The following is a 22,182-nucleotide window of genomic DNA, read 5'->3' as shown; positions in this document are numbered from 1 at the left end:
CTTAGAATTACACTTCTGAAGGATATATGCCTCGGAGAAGAGAAAGCAATGGCTCCAACAGGCGTTTACATTCTGGTGCCAAGGCAGCATTATCCACAATGAACAAAAGATGAAAGTAGCCTGTGTGTTAATTGGTGGACAATAGATAAATTGGTGTATGTGTGTGTGTGTGTGCAATATGTGATATTATTGGATTACTATAATATGCCATGTGATACAATAACATATATATTAATATTTACATTTATTTTATTATCCTTAAGTAGTTATACAAAGGACTTGTATATTTAACAAAGCAGCTTATGAGCATGGTATCTACACTGACCAGTGTAGAATATTATTTAGACTTAAAAAGAAGAAAGCTTTGAGGTATGCTATAATCTTGCAAATATTCTTTTAAATGTAATAAGCCAATCACAAAAGGACAGATTCTCTACTTATATGAAGAGGCGAGGATTGTCACAATGATGGGCCAACAGTAGCATGGCTGCCGGGGGCCAGGAGGGCATCTAGGGAATCAGTTTTTCAAGATGAGCAAGTTCCAGCAGCAATACTTACAAAACTGTGTGGTGGTAAACCAAGGGTACAATACATGGAAGGGGAGAGGGAAATGAGGAGGGGGGAAGCGGGGGAAAAATGAGGGAGGAGGTAACAAGTTGGATAAGAAAGGTGCTCACGGCCTTATGTATGAAACTGTAACCCATCTGTACATCACTCTGACCATAAAGAAATGAACAAAAGAAAAAGATGAGCAAGTTCATGAGAGGGAGGTGGTAAGAACTGCCTGGCAGCATATGTGTCCTTAATGCCACACCTAAAAATAGTCCAAATGGTCACTGGTATGTAATGCATGTTTTGGCACGATTAAAAGTTATTTGAAAGAAAGAAATTAAGCATATAAACGACAGGCCCCGGCCTGATCTTCAAGACCTTCTTGCCCTCCTGAGGCTCCTGCCTCGTTTCTTACCTACCCCATCCTCTTTTCCTCACAGGCCTGCCATCTAAATCTCTCTCTCCTGTAAAATGTCATTCACTTTTCCAGTCCATACCGTTATTCTCCCAACCCAATGGATTCCTTTTTCTCTGTTGCCGCCTCTCTATCGTCCACATTCTCCACAAATGCCTGTTTGCTGTCCAAAACAAAACCAATGTTCGGATTCAGAACTCTGTGTACACAGATCATCTGAGATTCCCTACAGACACAGAGCAGCATAAATTATCTTTTGAGGAAATGTGAACATTAGAAAGGTTATGGGTCACGTGGGATTGCGAGCAAAAGGTCAGAACCAGAAAATTGCAATTCCTCCCTTCAACCCCAAACCGTATATAAAATATGCATCATTAAGACCCCACAGGGATATCAGCCAGGCCTTGTGAGGCTAGAGATGAGGCCGACTTTCTCTGGAGAAGGAGGTCTTACAATAAGAAAGAAAAAATTACTTGGTTCTGTGTAGAAGTGAATCCCTCTAAAACCACAGCGCTGGTATTTTTCTGTGTGAGAATAAGACATAGTCAAGAAAACATAAACCGTCAGAAAATGTGTCACAAGATGGAAGTTGTGAATCAAGTAGTAGGGTACCTGCATAGCACGTGTGAGACCCTGAGTTCAAACCTCAGTATCATTCTGCTTAACCCTCAAAAGCTTTGTCAGTTAGGGACAGAGGCCATCAAAGCAGTTCTAAAGCATGTGCCTCGTGCTCACAGCCCACAGTGTATGTGACAAAGACAGAACCATGTCCCAAACCAAAAAGAGGACCCCGAGAGGTCCCAAGAAAGATGGTAAAGCACAGAGGGAGAAAGGATGATTTACTGTTTCACATAATTTTGCCTTGCTCTCTCTCTCTCTCTTTCATCCCTTTAAAGCCTAAATGACACTCCCTTCCTCTTTCCCTTTCTCTGGATTTTAGTATTTGATGCTAAATGGCCCCTTCGTAGTAATTGCTTGGGCTAGAACAAGAAGTTCCCAGCATGCACTTGGTCTACCTTCCATCACACACTGCTCACTTCCAAAAGCAGATGTTAGTTTTAAAAGAAAGAGGACAGTCTCTCTTTAATGCTCAGCTACCCCAGGCAGATCTTTCAGGTGCTCAGGCACCCTTCTGAAAGACGGAGGTTAATGGAGTGTCCTCCCTCCCCAAAGCCAGAGCCTCTGAATATCTCCCTGTTCATCTCTAAAGCTTCTCCTTGTAAAGCTTCTCTGCCTAGATTCGTTTAAACATCTCCCAACGATTAATGCTTTTGACACTGATCAAGGACAATTTTGAAAGCAAAGAGGATTGTCACTCCATTGATGACTTTGACAGCATGGTGCTGCCTAGTGACAGCTGGTATAATTGGTGCACGAGTGTGTTATTATTGGCTAATCAGAGATTTTAAGATCAGGGGAACATCAGGGCCTCCCACACCCATCAATCTTCCCATGTTCTAAGTGGTAAATACATCACAGCTATCACTGCTGTGTCTTTTACTATACTATATTAAGTTGTGTTCAGATGTACTTCCGTTTTTTCCATTAGACTATATAAATGGAAGTCGGCCTGGATATAACCCAGTTCCCAAACAATTTACTAGTAAGACCACTCTAGGATCTAGAAGGGGCTATTAGGAGAGCGGATATGTGTCTCTCTCGGTGGCAAGCTGGTAATATAGAAACCGATAACCTTTCCATTTGCAATCACATGTTACCACCACATATTGATAGAGGAGAGCCCAGAATAGCAGCACATTTTTTTTTTTTTACTATGAATCAAATGTGAACACAGTGGTATCAGGAAAAAGCTAGAAACTTGCTGGTAGGTTCCTGCTCGTTAAAATCCAGACTAAGGAGTTCCTTCATTCCATCTTAAGACTATACAGTGAGACCCCACTCCTAGGCCCTGTTGATCCAGCAGTGGTGATACTATGTGAATTCTGCTGGACCTTGGAACTGTTGAAATCCTACGCTGCCAGGAACAAAGTATAAGTCAACCTTTGGGCCTGCAGAGGACACACCGGCAGATAAGTTTACAAAAGGGCTGCTAGGTAATGCCTTCAATTCTTTATATAATCTCAGAAAGTCCAAGGTGTTCGATTTTAACATCTGTCAATTCACATAGATCATCAGAAAGAAAGATAAGTCTTCCTGACCAGTCCTGAAATCCGCTGCAAATGGTTTGGAACATTTCTAGCATTGTGACACTTTGGAGCAGCAATAGGGTTGGGCACAGAATGACAAATGTTCACCACCTATCAAGCAACAACTGGCAGGAAACATTAATGCCTACCTGAAGTGGTTGTTGTTCTAGTCCCTTTCTAAGAAACTCTTCTGCCACTTTGAGGATGCCACAGCATGATTCTTCTGACTAGCAGGAGAGCACACAGGGAGGGGAGTAAAGTGACCTCAGGTAGAAGAAATAACTCATTCCTTTCCTTGCTGTCTAGAGGAGTTCAGCCTGAATCAATTAAAGTGATGAGGATATTATCCCCCTTGGGAAAAGTAGATCAGTCTCTAGTGAGTTCACAGTTACACTCACATCAGAGCATGTGGACATTTTGACTAGTGGTATTTTTATTCCAGAAAAAATATATATTTATATATTTATCGTTTATCTCAGACCTGACCATTTAAGATAAGTTCTCCTGGAGTTCACACTTTGACTTGGTTCGTACTGGGTCTAGAGGAGCCCAGGACACACGTGAGCTTCTTTCTGCTGACCTCCAGGAACTTCAGAGTTACCCAATAATAGCACACTTGATTTGGAACAACGACACCTGGGAAAGATGGCCACTTCCCGCAAGATGTCCCATTTGGTCATTTAGATGTACCCAGTACCCCAGCTAGCTGATGAATCGCTACAGGAAAAAGAGCCTTGCTTGGTGGCTGGAGCAAGTGACACTGGGGTAGGGGAAGATGGCAGGCTGTCATAGCAGAGGAGCAGAAGAGGAGCGAGCTGTCTTCCTGCAGAAGGCAGGCACAGCCAGTGAGGAGCGCGGGCTTGGGAGGGAGAGAATCTGCATGAGTTTTGGGTTACGCGACAGAAGGGCAGAGCGAGAGTGGGTGGCCGGGAGGACCAGAAACAGAACAGTTGTGGGTGCTGCATGTGGTGCTAGAAGACAAGTGTGAGGCCCGGGAAGACCACACACTGTGTGACAGAAATGGGGGCTTGCAGATAGGGGAACACTGAATGCTTTCGCTTTGTGAAAAGGAGCCTGCTAAATCTAGGCTCTCGGCATGAGAAGCTCTTCAAAGTCCCCTTGGCTGCGGGAGCAGAGGTGGGCTTTGGTGGGCTTTGGAGGTGATCCATTTGCTCTGAAATACACTGTAGAGAGGGATGTAGTAACATTCTGCCACTTACCTCTGACCTATTTTGATGAAGGAACAGTACACATGGGATCTCCATGAACTTGGAAACAAAAGTAGACTTTCTTCCCGATTCTGAACTCTTATAGTCTGTAACAAGAGTCTTCATTTCCTTCACCATAAGATGAAAAATAATAACCTGCCCCTGTCTTAGGGGGTTGCTATAAATATGAAATCACAGTGTATGCTCAATGTCTGGCACATACTAGGTTCTCAGTATTGCGATATAATTATTAATCTAAGTTTCTTTCAATTGTAACATTCTAGGGTTTATGAATTCTGCCAAACCTAGTAGATTTAACTTTCTCCAAAGCAAGAATGCCCTGACACGACAAGTTCATTGGTGTCATGCCTGCCCAGGTCATAATTGGAATGGCCTCATGCTACACAAATTGAGCCTTAAAGAGCAACACACCCTCCGGGAAGAACTGATAGATTCTCACTCAGTCTAAGACCTTAACTCCCTTCCCCTGAGATTCCGAAATTGGGGGCAGATATGAACAATGGACACTGGAGCTGAGTATCTCATCTGACCACGAGCCTAGGAGAGGACCCCTCCATCCCAATGCCTCTGGGAAAGTCCAGGTTCCTGCCCTGCACTTATCAAGGAAGGAGGAGGGAGAGCCTCAGCACCCTCTGTTCACATTAGCCTGAGCTGACTTCTCCCATGCAAAGGACAGGTCAATGACGACAAGATTACACGTATATATACTAGGATAATCACATTCTTTGGAAAGAAGGTCCACAGTTTTGGTGACAGTGTCAGTGTATTCAGGAATTTCCCTCTGAATGGTTAAAACCCAAGAATTCAAGACTTCGTGTAGGGAGGTCAAGGGGAGGGAGCTCCACGAGAACCAAAGCAACACTTCATTTGCTCTGAGGCAGGGCAAAGTTCTTGGGGCGCATCTTAATGCTCTGACTTCTCCCATAATTTGGAGTCCAGGGAATGGTGTGGAAGATCCTGCCAAGTCCCCAAACGACCCTTTGTACTAGAATGCCACCAATAAGCACATACGATTTTTAATCGAGTCATTACCCAGGAGGGAAGGAACTGAAGGAGGAAATGGGGAGCACTAATTGAATCCATGACAATCCAGAGCTCAAGAGACAAGGGCAGCATTTTTAAAACTGCCTCTGCCCCCTGTGAATTTTAGAGGCCTTCTGCTCATGGGGCCCAACGTTTCTGGACCTCCTAACTTTGGTGAGTGGATACTGAGAGCTCATGACAGGTAGAAGGATGCTGTGGGAAGCCTAGAGCCTCACAATCTAGCTGTCATTAGACAATGTAATGAGTTCAAAGAAATCCCAAGAAAAAAATAAACCTATCATTCTGTCATACAACTAAATCCAGGTAGGGTCAAATGAGAAGTCAGAATCATTTTTAAAAATAGGATGGTGGGGCCGGGAATGTGGCCTAGTGGCAAGAGTGCTCGCCTTGTAAAAATAGGATAGTATTCAATTTTATCCAAAAATCAAAGCTTTTTTATTAAAAAAATTATATTTGGAACAGAGCATCACTATGTAGGCTTGAACTCATAGTCCTTTGGCCCCTGGCTCCTGAGTTCTGGGATGACAGAGGTGCATCCGGAGTTGTTCTTACAGCACAAGAGTGAAGCTGATTCTCTAATCATCACTGATCCAGGCAGCCCAGGCTAGGGCTGATGAAGACCAATCTCTGGCCAAGGATAGCAGGAAAAGTTCTACTAGTGTACATAGCATCTATGCCTTACAACATGGCTGCAAATAAGAAACAGGGAAAAGGCAGGGTTGACCTGATAACAGAAGAGATTATACAGAGCAGTCTGCTCACAGTAACTTGAGCAATAATGATATGTTTTGAGGGCTAGATTTTTTTCACTCCTTGTTCCAAGGTATGAATTACTTGTAGGGTACAAGATTATATGTAATATCTTGGTAATTTTTAAAGAAGATGTATATTTTTATAAAAACTTCAAATGGTTGAGTTTTGTGAAGGTTTTCTGCAAATCTTGATTAGGCTTAGAGAAACAAAGTCAATCTACCATCTGGAAGCCATTTTATGGCTGGGCCCTAATTATGTATGCACAGCACAAGGGATTTTTTTTTCCAACTTTAAGGGCTAGTGATATAATATGTTTTATTTCAGTAATGGACACATTGCATTTGCGAAAGCTCTGACATAATTAAAAATCCTGAAACAAAATAGTCATGCATTTTATCTGAAAAGTATGGAAAGTAAGGAAAAAATAGACTTTTGGTGAAAAGGAATTAGAAGATCTTTAAAAAAAAAAACATCATACAAACTTAAGTTAGGATGGTTACTTGGAGCAAAAAGTATTTTGGATTTAATTTTAAAATCAAGGACTCATACCAAAACTTAAAAAGAAATTTTAGGTTATCTAGGAACATAGAAATGTGGAAAGTAGCAATGTAAGTTATTAGCATGCTCCAGAAGAGAAGATAAATACAAGAAATGATGTGTGGTGGATTTCTATGTTACATCAATTATGAAAATATGAAATGACCAATGAGGTTTCAAGCAGAACTTGCCCTATTGAACCTGGGTCCCTGATAATATTTCATAACATACAGAGACCCAAAGTGGTGGGGTTGGGTCAAGGGGAAAGAGGAGAAGACAAGGAGAACACAGTCAAGAATTCAATACATATCCTACAAAATTAAGAAGAGTGAGGGCAGGGGTGGGTAGGAGAGGGACGGATGAGAATGTTGAAGGGGCGACCCTAGTGTTGGGATAGCTCAGGGTTTGCAGATGGGAGGGGCAGGAGGATGGGGCAATGATAGGAAAGATTCCTCCTGTAAATTCACAGGGGTAGATGATGCTGTGATGTCGACAAGACACTCCAACTACATAAAGGAACTCAGCTCTCTGCTGAGACCAAGTGAGCCCCGTGAGCTTTCTTTGGAGAGTGAATCACTTATCTAGAGAGAAAGGCTAGGCTTCCTGTGGAAGGCCCCACTCAGTGGATTAGTGTTGTTTTTCTCTTTTTTGTTACATGTGTATTACTACTCATAAAGTGATTCTTTTCCAAAATATTCTTTTCTTTAATGGTCCATTAAAGAAAGCCAATGGCTAATGGTGCTAATAGATGCAAAGTCTTAGAAAGTGGTATTTTATATACAGTAAAAAGTGGAATGTTACACCTGGCAGCACATCAGAGATGTGAAATAAGCAAGTTTACTTCCAGAGACTAGGGAAAATAGCAGACATAATGCGTGAGTATTCCAGCAAATGTAAAAACTGGGATTTCTGGGGGGAGGGAGGAATCCTTACTAATCAGGGATAGTCCCACACTTATGAATTGTTGATGCTTTAGGAATCCCACCAGATTCTTGACCCCATTAGGGCAGACTTTGCCTGGTACTTTATAGAATTCCTGTCCCTAGAAGGAAACCTGGTATATAGGAGGTTGAAGACAGCTCATTGCCAAGAATAGGAAGCGTTTGGACAGTTGTATGGAGAGGATTGGCATGATTTCAGTCTTAAACGGCTACCTTAGCTGCTCTCAGAAGAGAAGACAGCAGAAGGCGCATGGGCAAAGAAGGCAGACTAGGTCTCACTGTGAAAAACATTCCTACAATTTGTCATGTGGTCCAGATCGGTGGTTTGCAATTGATTTAAGATTAATTGGAGATTGGAGCCAAGAAGAAATGTATTGATAGACTGGGTGGGGAATATTGAGGAGAGGCATCCAGCATAATTTTGACAAGAGGATTGGTGCCATATTTTGAGAATGAGGAGTGAGAATTTGGTTCACTTAGGGCATGTTAAGTTTGAGGAAATATCAGACCCAGTGTGGAAATGGCATTTAGACACACAGGAAATAATAGTGTCTGAATCTGGAAGTCAAAGACATGCGAAGAGCTGGAGATTTAAATCCAGACAGAAAATAAAACAAATGCCCATATGAACATATAAGACGATGCTAAGTGAAATGAACTTCAAGTTAGGGAAACGTGCTATATCATTGTTGTTATTTTCAACATACCATGTGAAACCATGTCCTTTGGTTTCATATTTTCCCCCCATGGTTTTACCCCTGATATCACTGTAACTGATTTTAGTACCCTGGATACTGTATATACATGTATCAGAACTAGGGAAGGGAAAGGGAATGCCAAAATTGAGAGACAAAAGATAGAAAGAGGGCTGGGAATATGGCCTAGTGGCAAGAGTGCTTGCCTTGTGTACATGAAGCCCTGGGTTAGATTCCTCAGCACCACATATATAGAAAAAGACAGAAGTGGTATTGTGGCTCAAGTGGTAGAGTGCTAGCCTTGAGCAAAAAGAAGCCAGGGACAGTGCTCAGGCCCTGAGTGCCTGGCAAAAAACAAAACAAAACAAGATAGAAAGACCAATGCAACAGAAATACTTACAAAACTATATGGTGTAAACCAAGTGTACAATGCACGGGGAGGGGGGGAGGGTAATGGGAAGGTGGGAGGCAGAAGAAAAATGAGGGAGGAGGTAACAAGGTGGATAAGAAATGTACTCACTGCCTTACGTATGAAACTGTAACTCGTACTTCACTCTGGCAATAAAGAAAACATTTTTTTAATAAAGCCCAAATGTCTGAGGGTATAAGTTCTCTTTAGTTAAGAGTTAAAATGTATTTTACTTGTGGACAAAAAGGGGAATCTGAATTGTCATTGTCCTGACAGGAGAGGCCCTTCCTCCGACCCTAATTACACACAACCTCAAGGAAATGTTATTTTTTAATGTAGGAAATGCTGGCTACTTTGTTCACTTAAATATATTCATCCGTCCTAATCAGACAAGGTGGAAGGATATCTGAAAATGAAGGGGAACAAACTCTAAAGCAGTAATTGTTCAAATATTTGAAGCTTGGCAAAGAAAGAGGAAGAACATAAAAAATGGAAGTTGCTTTCTCTAAGGAAGGAAAATTTTATGCAACATTTCACTCTGACAAACCAAGTGTGGCACAGGGAAGCCAAATCAAAATTTCTTCCTCCTCCTCCTCCTCCTCCTCCTTCTTTTCTTTCCCTCCTCCCCTTCCTCCTCTTCCCCCCTCTTCTCCCCCTCCTCCTCCTCCTCCTCCTCTTCCTCCTCGGAAAGAGCCTACATCTTTATTTAGAATGGTAGGCTATAACTGTCACTAACTTGGCCTGAGTTTCTGGAAGAACTTAGGTTAAATGGCAACTCCTTTGTACAATTACCTAAAGATAATTAATAATAATAACAACAATAAGAAGAAGTGAGCAAAGTCATCACAGAAAGTCAGGAGAAGCCATTGCTAAATTAACTACAAGATTCAAATGAGGGAGGGAGGGCCCCAACACCAACTACAGATAAAGTTCTCAGTCACATCCATGGTCTATTCCTCTGACCTCTGGACATGACTTGTCCTGGCTCTTCTCCTGTCTGGAATATTATAGGAAAGTGAACAAGAACACAAAAGAAGCATACTGTGTGCCACTGTTAAGATGTAGCTAGTGTTATGTTTCCAGGGCAGGAAAGGGGGAAAGACAGGGGAGGGGCAACGGTCCCGAGTACCTAACACTCAGAAGCCACAATAGTAGCCACTGTAATCCACACTTGCATGTTTGCTTTCTTCTAAATAGATGTTGGAATCTGAAATTTCCTGATAGAGTGGAAGGTATACATTTCTTTTCAGCACTGATACCTTGCCTCTAAAATGCAAGGAGAGTAACACAATGAGACAATCTCACTTACCACACCATGAGCAGCGGAACAGGCTCGAACAGAGCTGACAAGGATTATGGCCTCTGTGAATAACTGTCTTACAGACCGTGACGAGAAATACATTCAATTCATGTTTGTACATAGAAGGATATAGAATCTACCCCCCAGCCCTGACTGCACACAGCAGTGGCAGGGAAAACAAGAACAAACGGATGGATTTCACTGTTTAAAAGGTAGAGACTATCTTTACTCACATCCTTTACTTTTTTTTTTTTTTAACTGTAACCAAGGGGCTGGGAATATGGCCTAGTGGCAAGAGTGCTTGCCTCATATACATGAAGCCCTGGGTTCGATTCCTCAGCACCACATATACAGAAAACGGCCAGAGGGGCGCTGTGGCTCAAGTGGCAGAGTGCTAGCCTTGAGCAAAAAGACACCAGGACAGTGCTCAGGCCCTGAGTTCACAGCCTAGGACTGGCCAAAAAAAAAAACAAAAACAAAAAAAAAAACTGTAACCAAAATGCTGGGACTGAATATGCATGAAATAATTCCAAAATTACAGTGCATTCTATCTGAGTAGGATTGTTAAAATGTGTATTTTAAGCAGGAAGGAAACAAAAGCTAATAACATTAAAAAAAATGGTACAAATCCCATCCAGATTAGGCAGAACAAAGAAGGAGTTTAAGATATCATGTTCAAAAGCACAGAAAACTTCCTACAATTGATCATGAGCAAGATGGAGTCCTCTACACAATTTTCTTAGGAAAATCTTTGCAGAAAGGGTAGAATATGATTCCAAGACTTAGTTGTTCTGAATGCCTGCTGCTGATCAAAAGCATGTCAATATTTCACATATTTTGATTCTTGCACATAGTCAAGAAGTATTGACAGCATTCAATTTCTTGCTGCCCACCCTCCACTAATCACTGCAAAATGATAGTCAGTTCTAAGCTACTGAAGTGCTCAGCACAAATGTCTGCAGATTTTAATCAAGTATTACCCAAAATACATACTTGGCCCTAAACATTTTGCCACTGAAATATGCATTCTTCACATTCAACTAAATTTGTCTCTTCCTTCCTCCTGGCCCACTGTCTCCAGTCCCAGGGAAAGCTGCGTAGAAACCAGAATCATTTTCATATGGGAAGACCATTGCTCTTATTAAGGAAAACTTAGGGTGGGTTGTTGTTGTTGTTTTAATGTGGAAAGGGGACTCTCCATGTTGCAGAGCCAGGATGAAGAAGCAGAGACTAAGGGAGCCAGATGTTCTGTTTTCCCAGTGTGACCTTTTACTTTGTTCCACTCACTCATTACCAACTCCACCAATGGCACAAAGACATGCATTACAAAGACATACATTAGGTTGGTGCATCATTAGTGATCATATGTGTGGTTACCAGATTAGAGTGAGGATAATCTCGCCCTTATATTGATGACTTAGCTATGTTTTCATCTTGAAATCAGGAAGTACCCCATATAGTGGATGTAATTTTGGTAGGATAAAGAGTGTCTTTTTCCAGCTATAGCTACATATCTAGGGATTTTTTTATGACAGTAATACTTGCCTGAATTGAACATTTCATTAGAGTTAGTGAACATCTCTTTAATTCTTCCTATTATTATTAGGTGGATTTCTTTTATAAAGTAATCAATTTCCTAACCAACCAAGGCTATTTAGTTATCCTTAAATACAGTTTCTTACAGAAAAGACAAAAGAAACATTGGCTGAAATATTTAAAAGATTTTGACTAAGTGTTAAGGGAAAACAAAAAGGCGATAAATGCTGAGGGTATTATTAATACAAAATATAGACTTGCTTGGGCTCACAAAGATTAAATTTGGTGCCCACAGGACTGCACGGCTCCAGGGTCACCTTGCCTTAGTCCCTGAGTTGGTCTTGTCTGAAATCTTCCAGGCTTAAGGCCAAAAGGGCTCCTCTCTGTGCTGTTCTTTCAGGACTTGCCCCCTCTGTCTCTATTTGATAGCTGCTAATCTGGCCTCTTTCCCAAGAAAGGACTTTTTCTTTAAGTGAGCCTCCCTAAGTCCTCATTAATACAGATGAGCACTGAATTCTTAAAGAATCATAACATGGCCATTTCTAAATACACTGCTAGAACATGTTCCCCTCTAAGTATAATATAATAACCGCAGTCTCCAGTAATCAAGAATGTTTAGTGTAACACAGGGGCTCATTTCCTGTGGCTTGCTTCACAAAAACCGGTGGAGGAACCCCTGGAGTCAAATTAGTTCCCCTGGAGCCCATCATCTACTATAATAAGAAATAGGATGTAACCCTGTGTGGTTCTAACACACACGTTAGTCCTGTCTGCGTCTGCTAAAATCAGCATCATGAAAGGTTTTTTGTGGTTTTTTTTTTTTTTTACTATGTTTTTAACAGCTTGTCTTTCTTGGTTAAAAAGACAAGGTCTCACTTTGACAACCTCCATGCAGGTGCAGTCAAGATGGATGTAATAGGAGAATTTACCTTTTGCAATTCATGTGTTATGTCAGAGTGACCCTGAAATGATGAGCCCAGAATTTGCAGGCTGCAAGTCGTTTCAAAGATGGGCCCCACTGAAATCTTCCCATCGTGACTGAACCTATCCAAAGCGTAAAATTAGAGGCATGATTTACTCCTGCTCATTACGGAGCTCACAGAGAGATGCAACAATATTGAAGTGATTTAAAAGAACAAGTGAGGCTGGGTGCTGATGGCGCACACCTGTAATCCTAGCCACTTAGGAGGCTGAGATCGGAGGATCACAGTTTGAAGCCAGCCCAGGCAGGAGAGTCCATGACATGACTCTTCTCTCCAATTAACCACTAGAAACTGGAAGTGGAGCTGTGGCTCTAGTGTAAGTACACCAGTCGCCCGGAATAAAAAAGCTCAGGGACAGTGCCTGGGCCCTGGGTGATTGGCACAATTTTTTTTGTTTGTTTGTCTTTGTTTTCTTTTTTCTTTTTCTTTTTCTTTCTTTTTTTTTTTTGGCCAGTCCTGGGCCTTGGACTCAGGGCCTGAGCACTGTCCCTGTCTTCTTGCTCAAGGCTAGCACTCTGCCACTTGAGCCACAGCGCCACTTCTGGCCATTTTCTGTATATGTGGTGCTGGGGAATCGAACCCAGGGCCTCATGTATACGAGGCAAGCACTCTTGCCACTAGGCCATATCCCCAGCCCTGTCTTTGTTTTCTGACTTGGACTCAGGGTCTGAGCACTGTTCCTGGCTTCTTTTTGCTCAAGGCTAGCACTCTACCACTTGAGCCACAGCTCCACTTCTGGCCTTTTCTATATATGTGGTACTGGAGAATCGAACCCAGGGCTTCATGTATGGGAAGCAAGCACTCTACCACTAAGCCATATGCCCAGCCCCTGGCACAATTTTTTTAATGAGCAAATGAAAGCAAATAATCATGCTCAACATCTAGTACATAAAATGAAAGAACAATCTGTCCACCATGTTTGCAAGATCTTAAGGGGGAAGTATCCATCAGTAGCCAATGGTACATTAAATTATGAACAAAGAAACAGCATGAAAACTTGAAGACAGATGCTCAAATCCCAGCCATGGGACATGGAGACTCAGATCTTAAGACAAATATAAAGTGCATACTGAATAGGATGTGGACCCTGGGATTCTGTACCTGTAGTTGGTTCCCTGCCACATTACATTTGGCCTATGAGGAATCTAGGCATGGAAGGTGTCTACTAATGATCCAGTCTATCAGATGAAATGTTTACAAATTTAGTTCAAATACCAGAGAGTAATCTGGAGTTGCAGAGAGAAAATTGCCTACAAAAAGTAAACACCAGGGGCTAGGGATATGGCCTAGTGGCAAGAGTGCCTGCCTCATATACATGAGGCCCTGGGTTCGATTCCCCAGCACCACATATACAGAAAATGGCCAGAAGGGGCGCTGTGGCTCAAGTGGCAGAGTGCTAGCCTGGAGCAAAAAGAAGCCAGGGACAGTGCTCAGGCTCAGAGTCCAAGGCCCAGGACTGGCAAAAAAAAAAAAAAAAAAAGTAAACACCAGAGTAAAATCGAGTGACAAGTTGCCTGGTAAAGGAAGTCCCGTGAGTGTCGAAGTAATTGTCACACAGGGTGATATGTGTGGGACAACTTGGGAAGACGCAATTGCACAAATGTGAGAGGTTCTGGCACTTCCTGCACTAAGGGTTTCTTTTCATGTATGTGTGCAAGTACCATGACTTCAAATCCAGACCTCACTCTCATTGGGCTTGCTTGTTCGGTGGGCTCTCTACCACGTGAGCCAAGTTGGCATTAAGGCTTTCTAGTCTGTACCACTGAGCTCCTCACTCCATATCCCCCGATTCTTTCTCACTTGTATTTCTCTCCAGTGGAATGCATATGAAAAGAAAAGCTAAGAAGGTTATTTGGAATTATGGTTATGGACTACCTATCTGTGTGGATGTGTCCACCCATCATGTTTATAAAGTGTTTAGCCATTGGGGGGTCTTAGCATCCAGAAATACCAGGAAATTATCTAACAGATGCCCTAAAAGCCACAGACTGCAGATGGAATCCTATTCAAATGCAAATTTCAAACTGAGAACACATATTACACAGTACCTGAGCACCAAGGGACTGTGAAGCAGGTACTGATCCTGTATATTTATAATCTTAGGCTTCACACCTAAAATACCAGAAAGTATTTATGCACACCTTGGTGACTGAGCTCAGTGCTTTCCTTCTCAGCCATAAAACAGCTCTGGACTTTCTCTCCATAGGTATTTTTTAAGGCACAAAATAGGAGAAGTGAGTCCTTTAAAAATCAGTCCTTTTATTATTATTTGATCACAGTAAAAGAATGAAATTCTGTCATTTGCAACAAAAATGGATGGAATGGGAGATCATCACGTTCAGCGAAATAAGCCAGGCCCAGAAAGACAAGCACCACACCTTCTCACTCATGTGGACGCTAAATAGACTCATCTCATAGAAGTCGAGAGCAGAACAGTAGTTAGTCATCATAGGCCAGGCAGGAGAGTCAGTGGGGAAAGGATGGATGGAGAGAGGCTGGTTATTGAGTACAACAGCACAGATAAATGGGGAACATATGCTCTACACATTCTATTGTACAATATGAGGACTATAGCTAAACAATAATTTATTACTGATTTCAAAACAGTGGGAAGGAAGGGTTAGCCACATGATAAACATTTGAGGTAATAGGTGTGCTAATTATCCTGAATTGATAACTACATATTGTATGTGTGTATCAAAAATACTACACTGTGCCCCATAAATATGTACTGTTACTATGCACCTATCCATATTTTTCATTAAAAATTACAGCTGTTTCTATTAAAGCCGATCCCACAGAGATAGGTTTAGTGTTGAACTAGATATTTGTCCACATGAGGAAGTTAGTGGAAGTAGTTCCTCTTGGAAGAACTACCCAGATTTTATAGCATCTCAGAGGACAGCAATAGAGGACCAAAACGGCCTTGATTGCAAAAGTATGTGTGGATTGAGGTCATGGATGCTATCTGTCCTGCCCTGTCTTATTCCTTTATTCTTGGGAGGTATTCTCAGGTGGCCTCTCACATGCAAATCTAAGAGTCTCACAGTCTTTCCCAGGGAAACCTGGCCAACAGCAAGCCCCACTACCAACCATGGTTCCATAGTCACAAGGATTTGTGGTTGTTTATTTGGGCCTGAGGAGCATTGACAACCTTTCTTTTGCCATCCGCTCTGGGCTCTGACTGTTTTCAGAGCCTGGAAGACAGCAGGAACCCCAGAGTTTACATTCATTTACAAAGCACTCCCAATAGGCTGGAAACTGCCGAAAGCACTTCATAGGCCGAATCTCATTTAATCATTGAAGTCCTGAGGGAAAGGCATGATTAACTCTATTTCTTAAGAAGAATAACCAAGTCTCAGAGATATCAATTAACTTGCCCAAAGTCACATAGCTACTCAGTGGCTGAATTAGGGTTAGACTCCTGGCATTCTTGACTTTAAAACCAATTTTCCTTCACCACGACACCATTTTCATCTATCCTTTTCCTTGCCCCTTTAATAGTCTTTTAATTTTAGAACCCCTTCTCCCCATTCCCCACCACTGAAGTCCTGGATTGCTCGCTTGTCTAGACATCATTGAATCATTTGTACAGCAAGTCTGGCTCTCAGACTGTATCAAATCACAAAGGTCTCACCTTTCCTTAGTATTATCACCCACAGAGCTTCCTAAAACTCAATTTCAAAGTAGTTCTCTGAGATTTTGTTCATAATTTTAAAATAGTTGGAACCTACATGCTCCATGCTAACCCAGACACCTCGAGCTCTCTCTCAAGGGTCACTTGCATGACTCCTCCAGATGTATGTAGGAGATTTTGCATGACTTTCTTCTCTGATTCCAGAGGAAAATCCTCTGCTCAGTGAGCGGCAATAGGCCACTGGAAACCTATAATGTGCCTTTTTAAACTTTATAATTTTTATTGTTAATGTCTGTTGATACAAAGTAGAGTTACAGTTCCATGAATCAGGTAATGAGTAATGAGTACAATTCTTTTTGAACCACGTCTCCCCTTCCGTTGTTCTCTCCTGGTTTTTCCCTCCCATCCCCAGCAACAAGATACCAGTTCATTTTCCACATAGTATCTAGTGAGAATCACTGTTGTATTTGTTCACCCTTGTTCCACCCTTTACGTGCCCACCTTTACCCTCCCGAATTAATGTGCCTTTAATGTAACTGCTGCATGGATGGAGGCCCCTCTGGGGGAAAAAAAAAAAGCAACATTTGAGCAAAGACTGAAGAAGCTAAGGGAGGAACCCTGGGACTCCATGCAGGGGAAGAATGTTTCTGTAATGGCTCTGCATGGAGAAAGAGTATGCCTGGACTATGCGAGGCACAACTGCGAGACCAATGTGAAAGCAAAGCTGCAGATGCTGAGAAATGGAGAGGGCTCATCAGAAGACGGGAGCAATCCACACACTCCAGTGATCTAGCGCCCAGGAAGGGGAGTGTGGAGGACTGACTTCTGGATTAGCGACATGGAGGCCTCTGGCCTCTCTCCTTTGGGGAGAAAGGAAGAGGGAATAATGAATGCCAGACTAGTGTGATTTTAAGAGAAAAAGGAGGAAAAACAACCCAGTGAGAATAAGCTAGCTCTTCATGTGTAGTTTTGCTGAAAAAAAACAAAAACCGGGAAAGATGTGGGGTTCAGCTAACAGGGAAATAGGCTCAAGAGGAGATTTTGTTTGTTTTTGCTGTCCTGGGGCTTGAACTCAGGGCCTGGGTACTGTCCCTGAGCTTTTGTCTCAAGGATAATGCTCTACTACTTTGAGCGGCAGCTCTACTTCCAGTGCGTGCACGTGTGCGCACGCGTGTGTGTGTGTGTGTGTGTGAGTGTGTGTTGGTGTTTAATTGATGATAAGAGTCTCCTAGACTTTCCTGCCTGGTCTGGCTTTGAACTGAGAAATTGCTCCTGAAGCTAAGCCAATGGAAAGAAATAGAAAATGAAGACTAAAAAAGTAGGGAATTGGTAAACTAAAGTAACATACTGGCAAGTCGGAGGGGACAGGACTAGAAAGGTGGGGAAAGGAGGAAGAGAAGAACGACTGTAGAGACGGGCAAGGCATGCCAACTGAGGTTGCCTGAGCCCGTGGGCATCTGGTATTCTGGCCCATGGCTACACTGGTAAGTCTAGCTTTTATGGAGAGACCTATACTAGTTGCTGTGGACTTTAGACCTCTACTATTTTGATGTCATGCATTTGGGTCTTAGTGAAGAGACCAGAAATATTGTGAAGATGATGATGCCTGGTTTGTTTCTGCCTAGCACCATTTGTCCCCTTTCTCTGGTCTTAGTTCTTCCATATTCACACCATTGCTTCTCTTCTTTCTAACTTTACTCATAGATCTAGCTACATGGAGAAAAAAGAGGCACTGGTCACATGGGCTACTGAGCACTCCCACCACTGAGTCTTTATCTGTCAGCGAGGGAGCGCTGGACAGCTCTGCATCTCTGCATTAGTCCTCTGAACTTGGTGTCCATGAATCTTCTCAAGAAGGACAGATCCATGCTCAGAATGCTGACAATGCCATTACTTTTGAGTCCCACAACTGAGAACTGAGTCAAAAGATCAAGTAGCAGATGTCCTTGGTAAGATGGAGACGACAGGACATCTTCTGCCTCGGTGCTAGCACAGAGAAGCTCTTTTCCCCAACATGTACAGACAATTTGCTAACTTCAAAGGGAGTATTTCAGCAAAATATACCCAACTGGATATTGTCAGATGCCACAGAGTCAGAATCTGAACCACCTTGCCCTTTTGTCTGCTCTCACTCGCCTCCAACACCTAGATGAATCCTTTTCTCTCCAGAAAATCCTCCTCTGCTCGAGTCTCCTGGCTCTGAGTTCTAATGGGGCACCCCTCCCACAGTCTACATGGGGGTGCACCATCACACATTATGTTATACACTCACTTGTGGATGTAGTAGCCTCCTTGGCTGCACTGAACACATGCGGATGGCAGACGCCATGCCCTGCACATTTTGCTCATGTTTCCGAAAACCTCAGCAATGTTCCAGAATTGGTCCTAGCCATGTCCACTTGTAAGTGTTTTTCCAGCTGCCAAAATGAAGTCTCAGGTACATGTCCTTCCCTCCCTGGCATTGCTTCCAACACTGCTGGCCAAAGAGAAACCTGAATCCTCACTCTCTTCTCTGAGACCTCTTGGCCATCCATCACTAAGATCGAGCCTCCTCTGGTAGTAGCTCTATCCACAACCCCCTTTTCCTCTCTGCTGCTGCTTGGGTTACAGTTCTCTCTGTGTCATCTGTCTGTCTGTCTGTCTTTCTTTCTCCAAGTTATATGATCTTGTTAGCATTTTCCACTATTAGCCTTTTCAACCCATAGGAGATTTTCCACTTGCCAGGCATGCTTTCATTTTATGGTTGTTTAAAACTCGTTGTGAAGATGAAGTAGGAAGTAATCCTGGCTCCAGGGGACAGATGGAATGACCCACTGGGATTGTGCCATGCCTGTCCTCAAGAGGAAAGTGGCAGAACGTATTTGTCTGAAGTGAATTTCTGTCAACCTGGGCTCACAGCCAGTGTGCAGAGAGCAAGCTTTCTCCATTAGTAACGCACAGAGGAAGAGCATCCCTGCTCAGCGCTCTTGCTCAGGGAGAAAGCAAAACACCTTCCTTTGAATTTCCTACTTTGCTCAGACATACAAACAAGGAAGTAAACAGGAGGCCAGCTATTTAAACAGCTGGAGAAGCCCAGAACCCTGTTTGTTCCTGCTGCTTTGAGGGCAAGGCAGAGCTAGAGAGATCAACAGAATTTGCCTCCTCTATAGTGAGACTTATTTTCTATCTTCTTTATACACACACACTCACATACACATGCAGAGGGAGAAAGAGAAACAGAGATAGAGACAGACAGACAGACAAACAGACAGACAGACAGAGACAGAGAGGAGGTAAGGGCATAAACATCTTTAGCAGACATACCTGGAGAGTATCACTTCTAGTAAAATTGCATCTTCACTAACCAACAAATACTGAATACCTTCCTTATTCGAGAATGGGTATGTCCACTGGGGAAGGCAAGTAAGTTAAATCAGAAGGGATATTTAGCTCTTTCTTCAATGAAAAACCTCTACAGTGACAAGTCTGTTGGGGAGAATAAGCAGAAGCCCAGACTTCCTTGGTGGAGCCAGACCATCTGCAAGAGGGCCTTCAGCCGCCAGGCCCGTCTCCCCTGCCACAGCTAACACTCACTGCTGGCCCTTTGCTTGAGAATGTTTCTTGTTTAGACTCAAACGCATGCACCTAAGTAGGCATAGCAATGGTCCTTTCCTAGAAAATTAGCAGGAGGAAAGCACCAGACAAGAGATCTAGAAATGTGATTACACCACTGGAAACCCTGGAAGAAACACCCCGACCCCCTTCAGCAGCCTGGCACTTCACATCCGGAGCCTCATCCCCGTCCCTGCTCGACCTCTAAGATTACTCTGAGAATCACCAGGCAAGCACCAACAGTGACACACCACAATGTGTCCATGTGGCCCACTCCAACAGGGACAAATGAAAGCAAAAGAAATGCACACAGAGAGGAATGGGGAACTGAAGAGGTATCTGTGGCACCTCTTCTGTCTGTAAATATCATCTTACTGGAGTACTTGTAACAGGGCAAAATTGTTTTGATATGATGTTACTTAAAAAAAAACCAGAACCACAAGTGTATAAGCAGAGAGTATTGTCAGGCACAAATCTAGGGAGATGAACACTCAAAAATAAATGCACTTTAAGCATTTCGCTGTACGTATGTGTATCTCAGAAGAATTCAAAATGTAAACATAGTATGAGACCAGTTCTGAAGAGTAGGTGCACAGTGTTTCATATGATTATTTCCTCTTCATGATTTTCAACATTTCCTTGCTTTTCCAGAATAAACATGACCTCTGTCTGCCCTTCTCTTGGGTCTTGGCCTTTCAGCTTTCCTGCTGGGGGGTCCGTCTGGCCTTCAGATCTTCAGATATCTCATGGTATCTTCCTTTGTATCTGTGGTTCCACTGTTGGAAATCCTATGCCCTTCTGCCTTCCCTATATTGAATTCTTCCTGTCTCTCTACTCTCTTCCTTTCTGAAACTCAGCTCAATGTCATTGCCTCTCAGGAATCCTTCAGGGCCCTTCTTTTGGCTCCATGAAAGGAGGTAAGGTGTTCATCACAGCCTGTAATTACAGGGTGATTCTGTAATTATCTGTTTATTGACTACTAAGATCTTCTGATTATCTTCAAGATAATGTTTTGGCTATCATGATGCTCCCAGCACCCAATATGATGCCAGGTTATTAGTGAGACCTCAAAGAGTAACTGGCGAATCAATGAATGGAGATCCTTCCCGCTCTGTTGTCAGGTGGTCAGCTTGTAAAAACTTCAGCCAATATCTTTCCCCTTTCCTCCTCCCAGTGCAGAGGACTAGTGCTAAGGATAGTCTTGTGTCAACTGGGCCACAGGGAAGGAAGCTCTCCCTCTGTCCTCTGCTGCTATGTGGTCCCCCGCCTGGGACACAGGCCCAGAAGCTTAGCAGTACAAATCAACCAACAAGCAATAAAGACACATAAATAAGCAACTGTCCATAAAGGAGCAGTTCTGCCACCCAAACCCTTTGGATTCAATTTAGTATCGGCAATCTCCTTTAGGGGGCAAGGAGACTGACTAGTTTTAAGGTCCATAAAACAGATTATAAACTGTCACAGAAGAGTGGCAGCGTATATTGTGGGCTGGAGGGCCTGCCTGTGAGGGCCTCAGTATAAAAATAAAGCAGAAGTAAGCCCAGGATTTCAACCACACCTTTATTAAGAAAAAGATGTGGGCTGGGGATATGGCCTAGTGGCAAGAGCGCTTGCCTCGTATACATGAAGCCCTCAGTTCGATTCCCCAGCACCACATATACAGAAAATGGCCAGACGTGGCGCTGTGACTCAAGTGGCAGAGTGCTAGCCTTGAGCAAAAAGAAGCCAGGGACAGTGCTCAGGCCCTGAGTCCAAGGCCCAGGACTGGCCAAAAAAAAAAAAAAGAAAAAGAAAAAGATGTGAGTGGGAGAAGGGGAAGGATACTTGTGTTCTTTAAAGAGAGAAAAAGTAAAGTGTAAATGACAAAGAAAAATGTGGCAGGAATATGCAAAAGCAAGAGAGTGTTTGAGAAGGAAGCAATGGAAACATAAACAAAATGGCAGCATACAGAGAACAAAGAGGAAGTCAAGGGGTAATGGGAGCATGGACAGGAAGGAGCTGAATTAGCAAGAAACCTGAGACCTCCTCCTTTTCTTCAAAGAATTACTCTCTGAGTGAAGTGTTTAAACCATTAGAAACAGGCCTTTAATACAAGGAAATAAATCCCTCTGGGCAATATGTATGGATTTGAAAGCACGATACCTTGAGACCAATTTGCCATAGTCCTTGTGGGGCATTTACTCTCTTTGGAAGGGAAAACGAGACAGTCATGTTCCTCTCAGGCCAGAACTCATGAGCATGCTTTCCGTGCATGAAGCAACGGGGGAGGATCCGCAGAAGTAAAAACAGGAAGAGTATCCAAGGATTCCATCAGCAGGTTCCTGGGCCTCCAGGGATCCAGCAAACCAGTTATTAATAATAAATACTACAAGCTTTTATTTTTATGATAGCTTCAGAGGAAGACACACACTCA

General features: G+C 42.9%; 1 protein-coding gene across 1 annotated transcript in view; it reads right to left on the bottom strand.

Annotated features, from left to right (window-relative positions):
* The window catches only part of Tmem178b (transmembrane protein 178B), a 341,487-nt gene that overhangs the window by 68,646 nt on the left and 250,659 nt on the right, over positions 1–22,182 (bottom strand). The window lies entirely within an intron of this gene.

This window comes from Perognathus longimembris, chromosome 2, assembly GCF_023159225.1.
Source record: "Perognathus longimembris pacificus isolate PPM17 chromosome 2, ASM2315922v1, whole genome shotgun sequence".
In the NCBI taxonomy this organism is placed as follows: domain Eukaryota; kingdom Metazoa; phylum Chordata; class Mammalia; order Rodentia; family Heteromyidae; genus Perognathus; species Perognathus longimembris.
Note: the sequence above shows the minus strand (reverse complement) of the source record. Positions and strands in the feature narration are given on the sequence as shown.